A 12,159-nucleotide genomic window follows, 5' to 3' on the forward strand; every position below is an offset into this window, starting at 1 on the left:
CAGAGCTACCAACAGCAACAACAATCAACAGATAACAGGCCAGCGAAACGTACATTCAAAATACGTTACATTTTAGTGTGAGTTTACCTGTCGTCGTGTTTAGTTGTTTCGAACGGAAGAAACAAAGGCCGAAATCATTAAGTGAAATCAATTGGTGAGAAGCAGCAACAGCAGTAGTAATTTAACAAGAATTATAAAAAGAAAGAAAAAATACAAAAAAGAAAAAGGTGTAGATACTTCCCAACCAACTTACTGTGTTTGTTGCTCGCAACAGCCAGCAGTGGTAAAAAGCGGTTATTTGTGGTGTTCGTCTTTTTTTCCAACAATTGAATTGTTTTTGTGAAATAGAAAAAGTGTACACGCAGAAAATAACTCAAGTGAAAATAAATTATGGCAAAAACCTCCACAATACTTACAGATTGAAAAGAAGCAACCGAAATCTAATAATAAATCCATAAAATATGTAATTCCAAATCCAATTTAATGCTTATAAATCATTTCGAAAAGAATACATTTTTTATTAAAAATGCATTAGAGAAGCGGTGCAAAACAATCGACGGCCAACAGATAAGCCCAACCAACCACCACCACTCACTCAACCAACCAAAACGAAACCAGGAAGTGCAACGGAGTGCAAACACTAACTAACCTGTTGGAAAATATGTGAAGTGACCCATTTATGTAACCTGTTTTCAAATCCCAAGAAATGCAACCATAAAAAGATGAAATAGTCGACGTATGTACGACGTCTTTGCTGCTGTCGGATTAACAGTTTTTTCGTATTTAAAAAAAAGAACACTCGCACAGAAGATTACAAAGTTCTACTACAACAAATTGGCACTTTGCAACAAAAAAACAAATTAGCATTATTTTTCAAATTGAAAATGTCGTGACGTACTAATAATCGGTGCTAATTGAAAATTGTATATAGAAATTTTGTAGATTTTTCTTCGTGAAACTCTTATTTTTCCCTTTGCAAATTTCATGTCTGCCACCTAGAAAATGCGTGTCTATTTTTTTTCTAATATTGACGAGTTTTTTCTTCCTTTCTTAAACAAAAAGAGAAAAAAGAGGGTGCATTCACCTTAAAATAGAAGAGAATTGTACAAGAATAACAACAAAATATACTATCTAATGAACGAACACAACTCAGCATAGAACTAGAACCGAAAGAACGAACAAACAACAAAACAGCCAACCATCAACCAACCGAATGTAGAAACCAGGCTTAGTTGGTTCTTAAAAAAATAACCTGGCTTAAAGCAAAACAAGCCAAAGAACTAAAAACAACATCTCACTACTACAGTTATATGTAAGCCAAATAGTATCTGAGAGTTGCCAGTGGAGAGCGAGAGAATTAATCAAAGAAATTGCAGATCATGAGATACAATTTACAGCTGAGTTTCTCAATTTATATTTTTTTCTGATTATTGGAGAAAACTGAAGTATTGTTGTGGGAATACAGAAAAAGGAACTTGGAAAGAGGGGAGGGATGTTGAGCCATGTAGGGGGAGTTGTATTATTTCGATATTTTTATCGTATTATAGAAGTAAAATTTATTAATAAAAAAAATTACCATTGTGAGAAAATGATATCGATATTTATTTTTATGTAAAGAAGAGATATTCAGCATAATGACTGTTTAAAATTTCGACTGTCAAGTAATGGTTGAAGATTTAACTTTTTATTTGACATTCGCTGACCAGTAGTGGAATTCTGTAACTCTTTTTTGGAAACAAAAATCAGTAGCATTAAAACGCAAAATTATGAATGAAATTTTTTAATAAAAGTTGGCATCACTGTCGCTATCGTTAGAGCTGCGCGACTAATTTTGATCGCTAACATATAGTATGTTTACATTTACGAAATCCTCTCGATTTCAACCGTTAATTCCATTGTTTAAACGTCAATGGATTACAGATAAGTTTTTATTTGACGTATACTCAAAGGAATGTAATGGTAATAGGTCTGTTCGATAATCTCGCAAGTAAAAAGTACTTGCAAGAACTTGCAAATTCTCTCAATTCTCTTTGTTTGGGTTATGGAAGAGACCTAATAATCAGGGGTGCCAACTGTTCCGAGGTAAAAATCGCTACAACCACATACGCACCATAAGTCTGTAGCGATTTTTACCTTAAAACAGTTGACATTCCTGCTTAAACAGTGGTTTTGATACGTCAAAAATCACCACAAGTATCGGGAAAACCACCAACATGGCACCCCTGCTAATATTCGATAGTGTGGCCGTCTGAGGTAATATTTGAGTGTAGCATCTTGCAATGTATTTGGGGAGACACCACACCAACTGTTTTTCTGTTTAACAATTGTCATATCAGTAAGTTCTAAAATAATCTGTCCAAAACTTAAAAATACCGAAAATCAGGCGGTACCGTTCTGTAGGAGCTATATAAAAGCGTGTACCTATACCGACAATTCATAAATATTTCATGGCTCCAACGGAGACAAAGTGGACAAACTTCAGCCATTTCGGCTTAAACAACAAAAAAAATCTAAAAATCGGGAAGTATCGTTTTATGAGGTGTGTATCAAATCGTATATCTGTATCGACCATTCTCTGCGGAATGTTTTTTAACCTCAACGAACACCAAATACAAAATTTAAGCTACATATTTTGGTTGGATATTAATGCGGTTAATTCCTTGAGAATACCGAAAATCGGGCGGTACCGTTCTACGGGTGCTTTATCAAAACGTGGACCTGCACTGACCATTCTCTGTAGTAATATTTTAATCCTCAAACGAAGACTACATACAAAATATCAGCTATTTTGGTCGGCTAAAACGTTTACAATTTTCAAAATCGGGATGTACCGTTATATGAGGGCTATATCAAAACGTTAACCTGTACCGACAATTTTCTGGAGAAAAGTTTTGTAGCCCTTACGAAGTCTACTTAGCAAATTTCAGCCTTTTCGATGGGATAATGAAAATAAAACTTGAAAATACCGAAAATTATTAGGTGCCGTTCTATGGTGGACATTCATATACACATTTATGGGGGAAAGTTTAGCAAATATCAAATTTTAGCCATATTGATAATATAATCCGGGTAAAACCTTTAAAATAACGAAAATAGGACGATACCGTTCTATTGAGGCTATATCAAAACGTGAACCGATGATATTACCCATTTTCAATACCAAATATCTAGGAGTAATAGAAATTTTCAGGTTTGAAGAGGATTTGGAATATACCTGTGACCTTTGTTTGTTCTTTCCATTATGTTCTGATGACAAAATTCGTCAGATTTTCTATTGTCCTTGTGAGTTCAAGGTGGAGCTCTCTAAGCCTGGTTTTCAGAAAACGTCTAAGCTCGACCCTAAACCTCTTGTGGGTGCCACCGATGCCTCGCCCGCCATAACAAGGCATACATATATCTGTAGACCCTATTCCTAAAGTACTTTTGGCTGGCTTTTACATATATTGTGGTGGTATTTTTTTCATGGTATGGATTAATATTATACACGGTGCGCTTTAACTAATTTTAAATGGAAGGTACTTACACCAGGGAAGTTTTTGCACATTCTGAAACTACAATGCTTATAGATGAGAAATATCAAGAAACAAAAAAACCGCCGGAGGGATTTTCAAATAAATCGCGATTTGAGTTCACATTTTTAGGAGTTCTTTAGGTTTTTACGATTTTGCTTGGAAACTGCGAGTGCTATGTAAATGGGTCTAAAGAAAATGTTGTAGCCATGAAAATTCTCCACAAGATTCACCTTTATGATATTTTTGTAGGTTTTACCGTTTTTGAGATATAGAAGTTCAAATTGAGACAATGCACTGACTGTATCGCCTCCTTATAAAAGAATGTCATTACTGCAATTTCCTAAATTAAACTTATATATCTTGAAAATGGTACAACCTAGGAAAAAATAAATCTTGTAGAGAATATTCACAGCTTCAACATTTTCTTTAGTCCCATTTTGATATGACTTGCTGTTTCCAAGCAAAATCTTGAAGACTTAAGATAAAAACCTAAAAATTTGAACTGAACCTCTATATCTCAAAAATGGTAAAACCTACGAAAAAAACCTAAAGGTTAGTCTTGTAGAGAATTTTCACAGCTACAACATTTAGACTCATTTCGATACGACTTGCGGTTTCTATGCGAAATCGTGAAAACGTAAAAAAAGCACTATAATTGTGAATTTTGATCGCGATTTATTTAAAAATCCCTCCGGCGATTTTTTCAGTTTTTTTATATTTTTCTTATCTATGAACATTGCTGTTTCAGAATCCGCGAAATCTTCCCATGTGTAAGCGGTTTTCATCAAAAGTTAGTTAAGGTCCCTGAGCATGATATTTTTTATAAGGAGGCGATTGTCTCAATTTGAACTTCTATATCTCAAAAACGGTAAAACCTACAAAAATATCATAAAAGTCAATCTTGTTGAGAACTTTCACAGCTACAACATTTTCTATAGGCACATTTACATAGGACTCGCGGTTTCCAAGCAAAATTCTGAAAACCTAAAGAACCCCTAAATATCTGAACTTAAATCGCGATTTATTTGATAATCCCTCCGGCGATTTTTTTTGTTTCTTTATATTCCTCATCTATGAGCATTGTAGTTTCAGAATCTGCAAAAACTTCCCAGGTGTAAGCACGTTCCATTTAAATTTGCTTAAGGCACCGTGTATACTTCTGCCTATGGTCAGTCGCTAGAGCCTCGTCTCCGTGAACAGAGGTTGACGTTTGAAGAGGATTGACTATGTGAATGAATGTATTGTTCGTATTCCCATCGCTCTTCCGATTGTTCTTTAAAGACTTCTTTTAGCTTAGTTTATATTTTAATAAACTAAAAAACGACTTTGATTTACCTATGACATCGTTCAATTGAAATAGTTTGTTCGTTATCTTCCGACGACCAGTAGAAGAAATTCTACCTAGTGCTGGGTTTATATTATAGCTTTTTGCAGGGTTAACGTTCTATATGAGGATTTATTTGACGTAAAAAAAATGACACTTGAAACCCAGTGGGTTTGTTAAATCCGGTTATATATAAACGTACTATAAGATTGTTCTTTATAAAAGCCATGTAGATTTTCACTTCTCTTCAGAAGAATCTGTAGAATCTACCAATAGATGAAGTATAGAAATTCCTTTATCTATGGGAGACATGTAGAAGATATGTATACAGTTTTCTATTTTAGAAGGCTTATAAAAGATGTTCTATATTGAGAATACCTGTTATATATCTTCAGTCTAAGAATAAAATGTTTAGAAGATATGAGATTGACAAAATGATGCTTTTTGTCATCAAGGCTTCAAATCTTTGCGGGTCCATAACTGCGAAACACCTGCGAACACTTGTTGTAGATCTTCTCTCTTTTAATAAAATGTTCAGAAATTTTTCTGTCTGTTGGGCAATATTAGAAGATAATTATTTCTCGAATACATACAGTTAGGCAAGAAATGTATTGCAAAAACAAAAATTGTAGAAAATTTCATATTTCTTGTTCGTTTATGGCAACAAATTATGTAAAAACTATACGGTTTTTTGTGCAAATTTCTTGCTATAGGTCCTAACAACAATATTCCGTCAAAACATGCAAAGGTTATTTGCGATTTATAACAAATACGGTCAAAAATAAGAATTAACTACTATTTGGGGGTGACAATAAAAGTATTGCAAAAATTACCAAATCGATGGTTTCTTCGAGAATTACCAAAGATGTGTTCTTTAATGAGTTGCCTATCCACTTTGGACATTCATTTGAGCATTAATGAGCTTAGTTAAACCAAAAAATAAGGCTCGGTATGTTCCACTCTACGGATACTGGTTCCCAATTTTTAGTAAATCTTGATCCTTCGTTGTAGGATGTTTTTGGAGCCTTTTGTTAAATTGGACCCAAACATTTTATGAGGGTTGATATCAGGATGTTAGTCCGATGCATTTAAAAGTTTTGTGTTGTTATATTACATCGCCAATTTACACAAATAAGATTAACATGTAATTATCTGGTCTTTGGAATGGTGGTAGTTGACTTTGTTTGAGCATTCGGGATCGATTTTTCTGACTTTCAGACTAATGACTATTAAATATTTCTTAATAATGTCAGTAGGAATGCCTTCCCAATCATTATTATATCCGTGAACCCAATTTTGCATACTATTTTCCATGTTAAAGAATATAGTACGCAAATATTCGGTATTCCAGTTTCTCCAGTAGCGGTTTAATTTCCATATTTGATGGGTTTTATTGGATTTGGCGCAATTTTTTGGATTTATTATGATAGCAGAGGATAATATATGTCCACTTAGCAAAAATTAAATCATATCAACACCATTGGAAGACGAAATAGTGCTCTGTCGTAGGTCGTTCCAAAATACTACAGTGGTGTAAATTTTTTCCATATACTTTCCAGAGGTATTTCCATTTTCTCAAAGCCAAAATCGGACTGTTTTGCATTGTTCCATTATCCTACAATACATATTGAGTCAAATATGCATTCTTTGCCTACTTGCCTGTGGCCTATTCGTCATGGTTTATTGTTAATATGGTCTCATACGTTTTTTACCTGTCTGAAGACCCTCCAGGACGGCATTTTTTATCACTGAACTTTATTACATTCAATACTGTTATTCTATTATTAGCCGCAAAAGTCATAAAAATGCATAATGACCGCAAAAATTTGCAAAAATTTTATAGTTTTATAGTACTGATTTTCCTTTTGCAATACTTTTATTGTCACCCCCAAGTAGTAGTTAATTCTTATTTTTGATCGTATTTGTTATAAGTCGCAAATAACCTTTGCATATTTTGACGGAATATTGTTGTAAGGACCTATAGCAAGATATTTGCACAAAAAACCGTATAGTTTTTACATAATTTGTTGCCATAAACGAACAATTAATATGAAATTTTCTACAATTTTGGTTTTTGCAATACTTTTCTTGCCTAACTGTACATCTGTCTTCTATAGTAGATATATGAAGAAGATTTTTTGTATATTGAAGAAATAATAAGGTATTCTACCTATATAATAACAAAAGGTACTCCACGTTCATGATACATACTCTACTTATAGAATACTTACAGATGTTTCCAATGTTTGAAAGTTCTATAGGTATTCATTCTATACACAAAGAATCTTAATAAGGTATAGAATACCTGCAAAAGATATTCAGTTATATAAAATATGTACTTATGTACATATATATTTACAGAGTAATTCTGCATAGCGTATTGTTACGGAATTAGGGTTTAACTTAATCCCGTGTAGACGTTTTTTTATTCCCCGATACGATTTGTACGATTCTACAATGCTTTATTGACTTTATTTCTCTACTAGCACACAGCTAACTCTAATAACTAGAATGCACACAGCATTACTCTATTCGGTTTACTCTTTGGATTACACTCAGAATAACAACTCACTCGACCAGCCGCTCCTTTCCCGTATTTATACGTGCCCGCGGATACATAGACTGTTCTAGTCTCCTCGATCTGGGAGGTTCTCCAATGTTCAGGCGAATTGCTAACCGATCGGCAAATGCACACATGTTCCCATATACAAACAGACCAGTAATTGTAAACAACCAATGGAGCTGATGCAGTAAACAAGAGAGAGGAGCAGGGGTGACAATATATGACGTCTCAATGCAAAAGCAAAGCATAACTAAATAGTCCTAAGGCATCGATACTCGCCCATATACGAAAAAGTATAAACAAACAATACGTATTCTCTCTTTATTTTCATCAGCCGTAGTTTAACCATGGGATTGTTCTCTTACCACTACTAATGCACGAAATATTTTGAGCATCCCTGTCCTAAGGCTATGTAAACAGTTTAAATTAAGACTATGCGATAATTTCATGATTTCAGTATACTCCATACAGTTGGTGTTGTTGCAAAACTGATACAAATAAACTGAATGTTGAATAAAATTTACGTTACAATTCAAATTCGGAAATTAATGTAAATTTACTTAAATCTAAAAGTTACATTCGGAAAAGTATTTTATGTTTAGATAAAGGACTCAAAACACTACAAGGACTCAATAAACTACAATATGTGTTAAAAAAGGAGTTAAATGAAGTATATTTTTATAGAGCCCAACCGAGACCAAATATCTACAATAGGTTATTTATCATCATGTCATTGTACAGATTAATTTTTTTATTTGTGGTTTACAGAAACGAACTGAAATAACTTCTTGGAAATAAACAAATGGTGTGTACGATAACTTTCCCAGAAATAATTAATCAGTCTGTTCCAGCAACCTCTCTCAGTGAATTTTACTCTATTAAGCAAGAAAAGTTGCATAAAGTTATCGAACAGCATTTTGCAAAAACTTACAAGAAAGTCAGCTGTTTCCGAAAATGTATAACATTTGTTTTTGTTTCTTTTGATATTTTACACCAAACGGAACAAAAACATAAATTTTAAAATTGCAGTTTACTTATTTAATGCTTTAATCCTATCCATTACGCTTTAGAATCTAAAAAAATATATTGAATACTGTGAAATTTTCTTGGTCAAAAATGTTAACATTTCGAGTTGTTTACATTGAACAGGTGATTAAAAGTCAGCTGATCAGACTTGCAATTTTTGCGGGACAAATTTTCCCAGCAAAAATTTGCAAGTTCTCAGTCACAAATCTCTCCAAACTCGCTCTCATTCAGTAAAAATTTGTACGAATTTGTACAAATTTTTGGGTTATCGACCGACAGTAAAGTTCTGTATTTAAAATTCTCTAATCCTTGGGTTATGATTTTGGTCATGTTTTGAAGAAGGTTATAGCACATCACGTGACAGGTTTTATACCGCTCAGCATAAAGTTCTATTGTGAAAACGTTTAATTGTTGACAGCACGTAGGAACATTTTATGAAGAGGAAAAATGGAAACAATGGACTTTGTTTTTGTTGCAATAACAAACTGACGAACCAGCTAATATTACAACAAAGAAGTAGAAGAAGATAGGTACATGGCTACCTAGGTGCAGTAACCTGTTGTTACTGCAATAAGACTTATGAGAAGTATAAATGCAAACCAGGGAAGACTAAAGCGGACAACCCGGTTTAAGAATTATGTACTTTGGCGTTGCATGCCACAAGATACTCAAATAATTGTACGACGTACATATGCAATTGCAACACAGCACAGCACTATATAACATGACAACAAATCCAACAACAACAACTACATAAACAATAAAAATAAAAGAACAACAACTTACCCAAGAATAAGAAAGAAAAAATATACACTTAATTAAATTTTCAATATCTGCTTGAGTCCATCGTGACATATCCGGTCGTGGTTGGTGAAAGAACATCGTCGCTGTGTCGTCGTCGCAACGTCAAACGTGTGTAAAAAACGCGACTAACTTGTTTTTAAACGTAAAAACGCGTATCATATTTAATTAAAAAACAAAAACTGAAAAACAAGGCAACAAAGAAATAATAGTTAAACAAAATAATTGGATATTTTATAATAATACACATTTTCAATTTAAATTCTAGTGAATGTTAAAGAAAAGAAAGTTTTAAGGAGCCAACAAGAATAATACACAAATGATCAATACAGAAAATTGACAAGAAGGAAACAAGAGCTGTAAACATTGATTAAAAAAAACGTTATTTTTTGACGAAATTTCTCAGCGGTAAGTTAAATTTATTAAATAAATACAAGTGTTTCTCTTTAAACATAATTTATCGTAAAGTTTATGACTAAACTTTTACAAACAATGGTTATTGTTTTTTTGTTTTTTTGCTACAAGCCAAAGTGGAGAAATTTGTAACTTCTTTCTTGTTTTTCTTTACTTCTTCGTCTTTCTATGAAGCTTTCTTTGATAAGAGTAGTTTTTTTACTTTTGAAATTATCTCCTTTACTATAAACCTTCATCTCCGCTCAATGAGAGAGTTTCTTTCATTATTGCTTTAGAAAAACACCATCTTTGTCTTTTGTTTTGCTATAACCTTTTCGATTTGTCGTACACATTATCTTTGGGGTTTCATCTAAAAAGATTTTGTATTTCCTCCACCCCCTTTAACAGATCGCACCTTTCGTTTTAGCATCTGTAGTTAAGTCAAATGATAGAAAATAATTAAAAATATAAGAAAAGTATTACGGTGCGCCTTAACTAACTTTAAATGAAAGGTGCTTACACCTGGGAAGTTTTTGCAGATTCTGAAACTAAAATGTTCATAGAAGACAAAAATGAAAAAAAAAATCGCCGGAGGGATTTCCAAATAAATCGCAATCAAAGTTTACATTTTAAGGTTTTTTTTAGGTTTTCAAGTTTTTGCTTGGAAACCGCAAGCCCTATCGAAATGGAATTAGAGAAAATGTTGTAGATATAGAAGTTAAAATTGGGACAATGAACTGACTGTATCACCTCCTTATAAAACAATGTCATGCAGGGTGTACCTTAACCAACTTTAAATGAAAATCGCTTACACTTTGGAAGTTTTTGCGGATTCTAAAACAGCAATGTTCATGAGAAAAATCCAAAAACAAGAAAAAATCGCTGGAGGGATATTTAAATAAATCGAGTTTAAAAGTCACATTTTTGGTTTATTTTAGGTTTTCATGATTTTGCTTGGAAACCATGGTAGAACAAATATAAGGTAAACTAAATACTACAACAAATACAACTCGAACAACAACCACAAAGGAATTTATTTTTGTTTGTAACGTTACTGCCAGTTGTATTTGTAAACAAAACAAGGAAATGTCTATAAATTATTTGAATTGAAAAAACTAATAATTTTTCACATTTGGTTGAATATTTTGGAAAACATGAATGAAAATTCGTTACATTTTCAATTTTTATGTTTCCACATCATTCTACTAAATGCATAAACTCTCGCAGAAAGTAGAATTCTTACAGAAAAGTTTGAAGTCGCTGGAAATTCATAGAAAAAGGAGAAGCTGTTTCAATGTTTTGTTTTAGAAATCAAAGAAGCACATGTTTATTAGGGCTTTATTTTTTTAAAATTTTAACAAAATACCTCACATATTAAAAAACGTTGTATCGCCTCTACAAGCGGGGATTTACTGCGCGGCTTATCGTTTGAACTTGGAGGAGGTTACATATCATTGGTATGAAGAAGTCTTTCTGGGAAATGGTTTTTTCCGAATGATATATTTTTTTTCTCAAAAAATATATGTCCCTAATGTACATCGAAATAGAAATAAACGTATAAAATGTCATATGAAGTTTGACACTAACGTTACAACCCAGTTCAGTCAGTTGCGTATTGCTGCTACCTTTTCTTATTCTACCATGCTTGGAAACGGAGAACCCTATCGAAATGGGACTAAAGAAAACGTTGTAGAGTTGTAAAACATGTTCGTTAGTCTCATTTCGATACGACTTGCTGCTTCCAAGCAAAATCCTGAAAACCTAAAATATACCTAAATACGTGAACTTTGACCGCGATTTATTTAAAAATCCCTCCAGCGATTTTTTTCTTGTTTTTTTTTTTTTGTTTTGATTTTTCTCATCTATGAACAATGTTGTTTCAGAATCCGCAAAAACTTCCCAGGTGTAAGAGATTTTCATTTAAAGGTAGTTAAGGTGCACCCTGATTGACATTGTTTTATAAGGAGGCTATACAATCAGTGCATTGTCCCAATTTGAACTTCTATATTTAAAAAGTGGTAAAACCTACGAAAATACCATGAAGGTCAATCTTGTAAAGAATTTTCACTGCTACAACATTTGCTCTAATCCCATTTCGATAGGGCTTGCAGCTTCCAAGCAAAATCGTGAAAACCTAAAAAGCCTTAAAAATCTGAACTTTGACCGCGATTTATTTTTGGTTTCTTAATCCGTAGTTTCAGAATCCGCAAAAACTTCCCAGGTGTAAGCACCTTTCGTATAAAGTTAGTTAAGGCGCACCGGGGTATGTTCAATAACCCAAAAATTTTTACAAACCTTTACAAAATGCTGTTCGATAACAAACTTTTTCAGTAAAAGAAAACTGAGAAGTATTTGTAAGAATTTGCAAGTACTTTTTACTTGCAAAGTTATCGAACAGACCTAATTTAAATCGGCTACAAGTATCAGGAAAAATGTTCTCAATACTTTGAACAAAAATGTTTTAAACTAATTGAATTTTAATCGTGCTAACGTGACCCTAAGGAGTTTGTATTGAAAAGTGATTTCTAGCGAAGTCCCAC

General features: G+C 33.1%; 1 protein-coding gene and 1 long non-coding RNA gene across 2 annotated transcripts in view; one reads left to right on the top strand and one right to left on the bottom strand.

The window, feature by feature from the left end:
- Nucleotides 1–12,159, top strand: part of ck (unconventional myosin-VIIa ck) — a 64,842-nt gene continuing 52,683 nt past the window's right edge. Inside the window, exons 1-2 of the mRNA XM_073966542.1 lie at nt 1–154; nt 9,495–9,634. The gene's annotated coding sequence lies outside the window, so the exon portion shown is untranslated. The remainder of the gene's footprint in view (nt 155–9,494; nt 9,635–12,159) is intronic.
- LOC141393517 (uncharacterized) overlaps nt 9,212–12,159 on the bottom strand; it is a 56,808-nt gene continuing 53,860 nt past the window's right edge. The window contains exon 2 of the long non-coding RNA XR_012410113.1: nt 9,212–9,408. This is a non-coding gene — a long non-coding RNA (uncharacterized lncRNA). The remainder of the gene's footprint in view (nt 9,409–12,159) is intronic.

This window comes from Musca autumnalis, unplaced genomic scaffold (assembly GCF_047663935.1).
Source record: "Musca autumnalis isolate F117 unplaced genomic scaffold, ASM4766393v1 scaffold_2, whole genome shotgun sequence".
NCBI classification, from domain to species: domain Eukaryota; kingdom Metazoa; phylum Arthropoda; class Insecta; order Diptera; family Muscidae; genus Musca; species Musca autumnalis.